Source organism: Electrona antarctica, assembly GCF_951216825.1.
Source record: "Electrona antarctica genome assembly, chromosome: 9".
Classification (NCBI taxonomy): Eukaryota; Metazoa; Chordata; class Actinopteri; order Myctophiformes; family Myctophidae; genus Electrona; species Electrona antarctica.
The window spans coordinates 30,043,176-30,053,934 of NC_136790.1; the positions used below are offsets into that span (position 1 = coordinate 30,043,176).

The following is a 10,759-nucleotide window of genomic DNA, read 5'->3' on the forward strand; positions in this document are numbered from 1 at the left end:
TATTTTCCTACAAACAGGACATTCCTTTATTTTCTTCTCTTTCCACCATTCCTGCAGACAGGCGTTGCAGAAGCTGTGGCTGCATGTAAGGACAACAGGCTGTTTGAAGACATCACAACACACAGGACAGGAAAACTCCTCTTCTGAAAACGAGAACAGGGAAGCCATTTTGAGTGATGCTCAGTTTGAATCCTGGTTCTTGTAGATGTCACATTCGGCTGACAGAGTCAACAGCAGAAGATTCCTCCTGTAGCTGTAAAGACAGTTTGTCCTTCCTTGGTGAAAGTTTTGTGTTTGGTCTGAAGGTGACTCTCTTGCTTTGTGTCAGTGTGTGTGGTATAGAAAAGATTAACCTCTTTGTTTCCTGTCTGTCTCACATGAGTCAGGTATGGGGCGGATTTAGACAAACATCACATGGTACTGTCTACTAAAAGGACAACGCCTGTTGCGTTGATTATTGTATGGACCTTGTCCTTTGTAGCGCAAAGACAGTTTTATTGCATTTTATCACGCTTGGGTTTCTCTACAGGGGTCATAGTCTACCTCACACCTTGTGGTTTAATAAAACTTGTGTTATATCCAACACACACACTAAAGCCAAATGTGTGACATGGATGACCAAGGATATGCAGCTATTTATTCTAAGCAAAACCACACTTAACCACTATTCAAAATCTATTTAAAAATGTTCAAATTGCAAAAAATAATAATAAAACAATGTTTTTAAAGTGACATTCCCAAAATTAGGTGGACCAGCGGTCATCAGCCATTATCAACACCATTCAATGCAGCCATGAAAAACAAAAAAACACCACCAACTAACCATAAAATACTATTAAAACACACATTAAGTTAGATTATTTGGGGAGATAGGATGTGTGAAGAGAGATGACATTCAGATCCAGATGGTATGAATGTGGATAGGCCTACTAAACACTATAGTGTGCATTACACACATTCACACAATATGAGGAGCAAGGCACTAACTTGCTCACTGTTAGCAATTAGGAGTTAAGTGTCTTGCTCAAGGGCACTACAACACTAACGCAAGGAGTGCCGGGGATCGAAACAAGGAACCTTTCGATTCCCAAAAGCAGATACTCACTGTTGAAAGCTGGTTGACACTGTACATACCGGTATATATTTTCATATTCACTGTTGATAGTCTGTATGTACATGTATAATGTATAGCCATTCATATATTCTGTATATTTAGTCATACATTTATTTACTGGTGATATAGACATTTATACTTATTTTTATTGGCCCGGCTGTATTGGGATCCACAGATATGGAAATTATTGGCCGATACCGATACCAATACCAATGTTTGTTTATTACTGCTCAGAATCTGCAGAAACACAACATAGCCTAATTGCCTTTACTTGATTTACTTTACTTGATCGAGGGTCAGCTGGACAGTAGCCTCGGACAGTGACACCTCAGCTGTGCTGAACTGAAAGTGACTGGAGTTAGTTAAAAACAAAAGCCCTTGAATATGACATGATAATGTTTACTGTGATTATGGTAAGCTTACATTTCATATCACACACCATAGAGTAAAGAAAACTCCTGTAACTTTAACCAGCAAAATGAAATATATTAAAAATAAAGTAGGCTATTTTCCTTTTTTTGCCAATGCCAATGTTGACGCTCCACCCGTGCGTGTGTGTGTGAGTGAGTGCGTGTGTGAGTGTGTGTCATCACTCATTGAGGACTGTAACAATAACAATGTCACAGGTGAATTATGCTTACCGGTATTTTTCTCCTTGCTTCTCATTCAATCAGCTCGTTGAATTTGTTCATTTTAATTAAATTTAAGATATCTGACTTTAAAACAGAATACTCATGTGTTTTATTGTAGACATCAGAGCAGTGTTAATTTACAGTAACAGACAGACAGTTTACAGACTCATCAACAGAACATATCAAGAAATGAATGAATTTTATATTGTAATCTAATCTATTTGATTTGAAATAGAGGGTATGCACATGCATAAAGTGAGTGGCAAATCGAGTGTCAAAGTGAGCTTAACGTCGTTTAATGTAATCAGATGGAACTTGTTTGGATGTATGGGCTGTCAAGGCCAGAGAGTAGTTTTTTGCCACTCCGTAGGCGTTCCGCATTTCTTCCGGGTACGATGATGATGTCACGCGCACAGCCGCATACCCTCTAGTCTATACTCTATAGTAACATTTCATTGAACAAAGACAAGAGAGGACCTTATCAGATACCCCTCATCCCTCATTCTACTAACGTGACTAACGTCCCATTCTCTCTTCCTGTCTTTTCGTCCTCGCTTTCTGAAAAGCCTTTTCCTTCTCTTCTCAATCAGTCGTGCAGACTCTCTGGCCTGTCCTCTGATTGGTTGGACTGCCCTCTGGCTGATTGATCCCTCCATGGCATATAAATCCTCGTCCAATAGTGCGTTCCCTCTGAGAGAGTAGCTGATGTCGAACCAGGTGAGGACAGAACCACGGTACGGCCTGGATGCACACACACACACACACACACACACACACACACACACACACACACACACACACACACACACACACACACACACACACACACACACACACACACACACACACACACACACACACACACACACACACACACACACAGAGGCATTTGACTAGAGCTTTGAGGTGTTGTATGTACTGAATGCACAACCACACACACACACACACACACACACACACATACCCTCTAGAAGCATAGGTCATGTATGAGTAGACATCATCGGTGGTCAGAAAGGAACTCCACACCTGGACATCAGTCAGCTGACCTTCAATGTTACTGAGATCAATTACAGGAGCACCTGTCCACTCATACTAAACACGCACGCACGCACGCACGCACGCACGCACGCACACACACACACACACACACACACACACACACACACACACACACACACACACACACACACACACACAAACACAATATTCAAACTCTGTACATGTGATAGTGAGTGATACCACTCATCCACCTGGCTGTCAGAGGAGAGAGAAATGCTTGTTTGAATGTTGTATAAGAGTAATTCTCTCCTCACCCATGTTGGCAGTCTCTTCCTGATGCTCATAGCCCCTCCTCTAAACACCTGAGCCACGCCCTTTCTGCTATCCACAGCGACACACACGCTGGTCCAGATGCCATCACTGATGTATGGCCAGAGCTGCCTATTAGCATTGAAGGTCAGTTCAACTTGAGAATAAGAGAGAGTCAGCACGTGGACGTGGGTGGTCCCATCAGAATAGGTTGACAGGACCATACGAGAGTTGCTTTCAGGACTGAGGGTGAAGATGGTATCCCGATTCCACCATTCAACCATGTAACGCACGCACACAGACACACCTACACACATCACAAGAATCACAGAGTCAGTAGGAGCTCTAGCTTAGTCCAGTTTAGTTAACATTAATATTCTTCCAGAGTGATGAATGTAGTGTTCTACAATGCAGCCTAAATATATTCAATTGTATTCTATGTGTTTAATGTGGCATTATATGAACAACTAGCAGAGTGACTTGGAGTCACCACTGGTTCCTGGCACCTGTCAGAAAGAATCCCTACAGTCACATCCATGGGTATACAGTACCAGTACAAACACATATGCATGCATCATTAGATTACATTGGTGTGATCCAGAGCCATATAAGGAGAGTTGCATCACTCCCGTTCACTTCATCGGTTTTCTACAGCACCTTCTATTGCTGAATAGTGACAAAGCCCTGAAAAGGGAAGTTTACAGAATGCACTGGAGTCTATGAGCGTGTGTCACTATTTCAATCTACATGGACCACGTGACCGGCGCTGCTTCTGACCCCTCATTGACGCAACTCTCCAATACTAGGCTCTGTGGTGTGATCTATTGGTCCATTAGATTACATTAGTGTGATCTACTGGTCCATTAGTTTACATTAGTTAGTGTGATCTACTGGTCCATTAGTTTACATTAGTTAGTGTGATCTACTGGTCCATTAGATTACTTTTAGATCACCAGATCAGTAAGAGCTTCCGCTAAATCACTGAAGCTGAAATAGCAGGAAATTGAACAGGCTGTTCTAATTCACAAGAACAGAACACATCTGACCAAACTCACCTCCTCTAGGAGACGCTGTGGTTGGGGGTGTTGATGTTAGGGGTGTTGAGGGTGGGAGTGTTGTGGCTGGGAGTGTTGAGGTTAGGGGTGCTGAGGTTAGGGGTGTTGAGGGTGGGAGTGTTGAGGGTGGGAGTGTTGAGGGTGGGAGTGTTGAGGTTAGGGGTGCTGAGGTTAGGGATGTTGAGGGTGGGAGTGTTGAGGTTATGGGTGTTGAGGGTGGGAGTGTTGCTGCTGTGGTTGTCTTCCATGGCCAGTAGGAGGTGGTATAAGGAGTCCATGAGGGAGAGGGGGATGATGGATTGAATGAGGGAGGGTAGAGGGAGACTCCTCCTCCTTCCCGTGACAGAGTAAACATCCGGCCTCGCAAGTCTGTACCACTACCTGGATAGACTGGACAGAATAGATTGAAGAAAAGGATTGAATATAGTTGTGTCGTGTACCGAATGTGTGTGTGTGTGTGTGTGTGTGTGTGTGTGTGTGTGTGTGTGTGTGTGTGTGTGTGTGTGTGTGTGTGTGTGTGTGGGGGTGTGTGGGGGTGTGTGTGTGTGTGTGTGTGTGTGTGTGTGTGTGTGTGTGTGTGTGTGTGTGTGTGTGTGTGTGTGTGTGTGTGTGTGTGCGCGTGTGCGTGCAGAGCTGTCTATACCTACCAGATGTAGTCATAGACTCCACCATCAGTATCATATTAAGAATGTAGAGGACAGCTGGTCTGTTCGGCCCCATGGTCATTAGTGCTGTCCAGCAGAGCTCTTCAGGAAACGCTATCTTTATCTATCTATATTATGTTTTTATCTGCCTACTTCTCTGTCCGTCTGTGTGCAGGCTGCTCCTTGTCTGTCGTCTTTCAAAACAAGCTGCACTTGTTTATCTGTCTAGATATCACAGGCACTGACGGTGGGAAACTATACAGTAGGTTTCGTTTCTGTTCACAGCAGTGGTATCACTTCCTGTTAACACTCCACCCCTCCCCCCTGATCATGCTGGTTGTTTGACTGATAATACAGATTTCATAATGTTTGTGGTCTTCTATATAGTGTTCTTTCCAAAAGTATTATCTAAATCAGCAATTCCCCAGTGGGCCATGAGGATAATGCAAGTGGGTCCCCAAATAATTGGCAAAACACTAAGAGTTTTATAATAATATAACTTTATTTAAAACCCTAAAATTACAAAATAACATAAATAAAAAACATAAATAGGAACGGAAAGTATGCAACGTTAGATCCAAGACGGAACACAATCTAAAGAAATTTTAAATAAACATGCTCTGACAATGCATGCGGCCCACCCATCTGACCACATAGTCATGGGTGCGCTGCAAAAAATGCTTTCATGATTTTCAAGTGGGTTGTGATCCAGAAATAGTTGGTAACCACTGATCTAAATCAAATAATAACCCAATAGTTGTGGACCGATAGACCATTGTGAATTCTGAACTTTATGTTCACAAACAGGAGTTCTGGTCTGTGTGACAAAACACATAACGATGTGACCAAATTTGTAATAAGTTCTTATGGAACAACAAACGTCCAAGAATGAGCTTAAAAAAACTGCAGAGGCCAGTGGATAAAGGGGGTCTGGGTATACCCAATCTCTTGCTCTACCACTATGCGTTCACCATGAGGCATATGGTACGATGGACCCTTCCACCGGAAAGGGCCCCGCCGTGGTTTAGTCTTGAGAGCGCACTTTGTGCTCCTCTGGCGCCTATTGAATGTCTCACAACTAAACTGGACTCAATTAGCAAATCACACCCGATTATGTCTCACATTCACTGGGTTTGGAGGAAAATAGCTTGTATGTTTAAGTTCAATCCCCTTCTCCATTGGTCAGCTGGCATCTGGCAAAATCCCAAACTTTGTATAGGTAAAAAGCCCTTCCTCTGGGACCCATGGTATCAACGGGGTGTAAAGATTTTGGGAGATCTATACCAAGAAAACAATTTGAAATCATTTGAAGAATTAAGAACAGAATTTGGCCTACCACACAATCACTTCTGGCAGTACTTACAACTGAGTCACCTATTGGTAAAAACCTTTGGTTCTCTCACATCACCCCCCCCTAAAATTGACACAGTGGAAAATATTTTTAAAATATTTGGACTGGGTCATGAGGCTTCTACATACTATGCCATGTTCCTGGATGCCTCTGACCAGTGTAAATTCACATCCAAGTTGCCATGGGAAAGGGATTTAGGACTTACAATATCAGATGGTGATTGGGTTAGAATTCTTAGGAATGGAAGGAAAATGTCAAGAGAACTACGTACAAGGTTGATTCAATTCAAAATTATAAATAGAATATATTGGACACCATCAAGATTGTTTAGGGTCGGCTTGACTGATGGTCCTGAATGCTGGAGGTGTCAGGATAGAGACGGTACACTTTTACACATGCTTTGGGGCTGTCCCAAAATTCAGGAATATTGGACTGCTATACATGAAAGACTGGAGAGAATAACGGGCATACACATTCCTTTTTCACCCAGTCTGTTCATTTTGGGGGATCCTGCCACATTGAGGCATGTTGCTCCTCCTTTAGCTGAATGGATACAAACGGCCATTATGTCAGGTAGGAGGCTGTTGGTCAAGGACTGGAAGGCTCCATCTGCACCTGCTCCATCCCTCTGGGATGCATCGATGGGACTATTGGCCGCTTACGAGCGACTGTCATACAGGCTGCTCAATAGGATGGACGACTATGACTTAAAATGGGGCTTTTACCATATGCACGTATCAGGACTCTGATTCGTTTCTGGCTCTGAGTGAGCTCTGAACGGGCTGCAACTTTAGAAAAATACAAAGGAATATGTCTGGAATTGGGGCTGGGGTGGACTGCGGGATATTTCTGTGCATCTCTGTTATATTGTTTTGTTTTGTTTTGTTTTGTTTTGTTATGTGTTTGTTTTGTTATGCATTTATTTTGTTGTGTTTTGTCTATGTCTGTCAGTTTCATATACAAAAGAAATTGAATAAAGTACAAATCATAAAAAAAAAAAAAACACATAACGATGGACCCCCAATAAAATGTACACCTTGTGGTTTAATAAAACTTGTGTTATATCCAACACACACACTAAATCGTTGTAGTGAGTTGTAAGTTGTAGTGATGACTAAAACTTCACTCTGTGAAACAGAGTTCTGTTTGAACAGTCTTCGCTTGTCCCTCTAACTAAAGTAGAACATGAAAAACAAAAAAACACCACCAACTAACCATAAAATACTATTAAAACACACATTTTAAGTTAGATTATTTGGGGAGATAGGATGTGTGAAGAGAGATGACATTCAGATCCAGATGGTATGAATGTGGATAGGCCTACTAAACACTATAGTGTGCATTACACACATTCACACAATATGAGGAGCAAGGCACTAACTTGCTCACTGTTAGCAATTAGGAGTTAAGTGTCTTGCTCAAGGGCACTACAACACTAACGCAAGGAGTGCCGGGGATCGAACCAGGAACCTTTCGATTCCCAAAAGCAGATACTCACTGTTGAAAGCTGGTTGACACTGTACATATACCGGTATATATTTTCATATTCACTGTTGATAGTCTGTATGTACATGTATAATGTATAGCCATTCATATATTCTGTAGTCTATATTTAGTCATACATTTATTTACTGGTGATATAGACATTTATACTTATTTTTATTGGCACGGCTGTATTGTAGGGATCCACAGATATGGAAATTCTTGGCCGATACCGATACCAATACCAATGATTGTTTATTACTGCTCAGAATCTGCAGAAACACAACATAGCCTAATTGCCTTTACTTGATTTACTTTACTTGATCGAGGGTCCGCTGGACAGTAGCCTCGGACAGTGACACCTCAGCTGTGCTGAACTGAAAGTGACTGGAGTTAGTTTAAAAAAAAGCCCTTGAATATGACATGATAATGTTTACTGTGATTATGGTAAGCTTACATTTCATATCACACACCATAGAGTAAAAAAACTCCTGTAACTTTAACCAGCAAAATAAAATATATTAAAAATAAAGTAGGCTATTTTCCTTTTTTTGCCAATGCCAATGTTGACGCTCCACCCGTGCGTGCGTGCGTGTGTGAGTGAGTGCGTGTGTGCGTGCGTGCGTGCGTGTCATCACCCATTGAGGACTGTAACAATAACAATGTTACAGGTGAATTATGCTTACGGGTATTTTTCTCCTTGCTTCTCATTCAATCAGCTTGTTGAATTTGTTCATTTTAATTCAATTTAAGATACGGTATCTGACTTTAAAACAGAATACTCTTGTGTTTTATTGTAGACATCAGAGCAGTGTGATAATTCTGTTAATTTACAGTAACAGACAGTTTACAGACGTAACATATCAAGAAATGAATGAATTTTATATTCTATTTCTAATCTATTTGATTTGAAATAGAGGGTATGCACATGCATAAAGTGAACTAGTGTCAAAGTGAGCTTAACGTCGTTTAATGCAATCAGATGGAACTTGTTTGGATGTATGGGCTGTCAAGGCCAGAAAGTAGTTTTTTGCCACTCCGTAGGCGTTCCGCATTACTTCCGGGTACGATGATGATGTCACGTGCACAGCCGCATACCCTCTAGTCTATACTCTATAGTAACATTTCATTGAACAAAGACAAGAGAGGACCTTATCAGATACCCCTCATCCCTCATTCTACTAACGTCCCATTCTCTCTTCCTGTCTTTTCGTCCTCGCTTTCTGAAAAGCCTTTTCCTTCTCTTCTCAATCAGTCGTGCAGACTCTCTGGCCTGTCCTCTGATTGGTTGGACTGCCCTCTGGCTGACTGATCCCTCCATGGCATATAAAGCCTCCTCCAATAGTGCGTTCCCTCTGAGAGAGTAGCTGATGTCGAACCAGGTGAGGACAGAACCACGGTACGGCCTGGATGCACACACACACACACACACACACACACACACACACACACACACACACACACACACACACACACACACACACACACACACAATGAGGCATTTGACTAGAGCTTTGAGGTGTTGTATGTACTGAATGCACAACCACACACACACACACACACACACACACACACACACACACACACACACACACACACACACACACACACATACCCTCTAGAAGCATAGGTCATGTATGAGTAGACATCAGCGGTGGTCAGAAAGGAACTCCACACCTGGACATCAGTCAGCTGACCTTCAATGTTATTGAGATCAATTACAGGAGCACCTGTCCACTCATACTAAACACACGCACGCACGCACGCACGCACGCACGCACGCACGCACGCACGCACGCACGCCACGCACACGCACACGCACACGCACACGCACGCCACGCACACACACACACACACACACACACACACACACACACACACACACACACACACAATATTCAAACTCTGTACATGTGATAGTGAGTGATACCACTCATCCACCTGGCTGTCAGAGGAGAGAGAAAGGCTTGTTTGAATGTTGTATAAGAGTAATTCTCTCCTCACCTGCGTTGGCAGTCTCTTCCTGATGCTCATAGCCCCTCCTCTAAACACCTGGGCCACGCCTTTTCTGCTATCCACAGCGACACACACGCTGGTCCAGATGCCATCACTGATGTATGGCCAGAGCTGCCTATTAGCATTGAAGCTCAGTACAACTTGAGGATAAGATGTCCCGAGAGTCAGCATGTGGGTCCCATCAGTATAGGTTGACAGGACCATACGAGAGTCGCTTTCAGGACTGAGGGTGAAGATGGTATCCCGATACCCATCTTCAACCATGTAACGCACGCACACAGACACACCTACACACATCACAAGAATCACAGAGTCAGTAGGAGCTCTAGCTTAGTCCAGTTTAGTTAACATTAATATTCTTCCAGAGTGATGAATGTAGTGTTCTACAATGCAGCCTAAATATATTCAATTGTATTCTATGTGTTTAATGTGGCATTATATGAACAACTAGCAGAGTGACTTGGAGTCACCACTGGTTCCTGGCACCTGTCAGAAATAATCCCTACAGTCACATCCATGTGTACAGTACCAGTACAAACACATATGCATGCATCATTAGATTACGTTGGTGTGATCCAGAGCCATATAAGGAGAGTTGCATCACTCCCGTTCACTTCATCGGGACAGTTTTCTACAGCACCTTCTATTGGTGAATAGTGACAAAGCCCTGACAAGGGAAGTTTACAGAATGCACTGGAGTCTATGAGCATTTGTCACTATTTCAATCTACATGGACCACGTGCACCAACTCTCCAATACTAGGCTCTGTGGTGTGATCTATTGGTCCATTAGATTACATTAGTGTGATCTACTGGTCCATTAGATTACATTAGTTAGTGTGATCTACTGGTCCATTAGATTACTTTTAGATCACCAGATCAGTAAGAGCTTCCGCTAAATCACTGAAGCTGAAATAGCAGGAAATTAAACAGGCTGTTCTAATTCACAAGAACAGAACACATCTGACTAAACTCACCTCCTCTAGGATACGCTGTGGTTGGGGGTGTTGAGGGTGGGAGTGTTGAGGTTAGGGGTGTTGAGGGTGGGAGTGTTGTGGCTGGGAGTGTTGTGGCTGGGAGTGTTGAGGTTAGGGGTGCTGAGGTTAGGGGTGTTGAGGGTGGGGGTGTTGAGGGTGGGAGTGTTGAGGTTAGGGGTGC

General features: G+C 42.9%; 1 long non-coding RNA gene across 1 annotated transcript; it reads right to left on the reverse strand.

Annotated features, from left to right (window-relative positions):
- Positions 1-8,424: 8,424 nt before the first annotated feature.
- Positions 8,425-9,885, reverse strand: LOC306929674. The gene is made up of 3 exons (XR_013790826.1): positions 9,591-9,885; positions 9,202-9,329; positions 8,425-8,992 (listed from the first exon to the last, which is right to left on the reverse strand). It is a non-coding gene; the product is annotated as an uncharacterized lncRNA (long non-coding RNA).
- Positions 9,886-10,759: the final 874 nt, after the last annotated feature.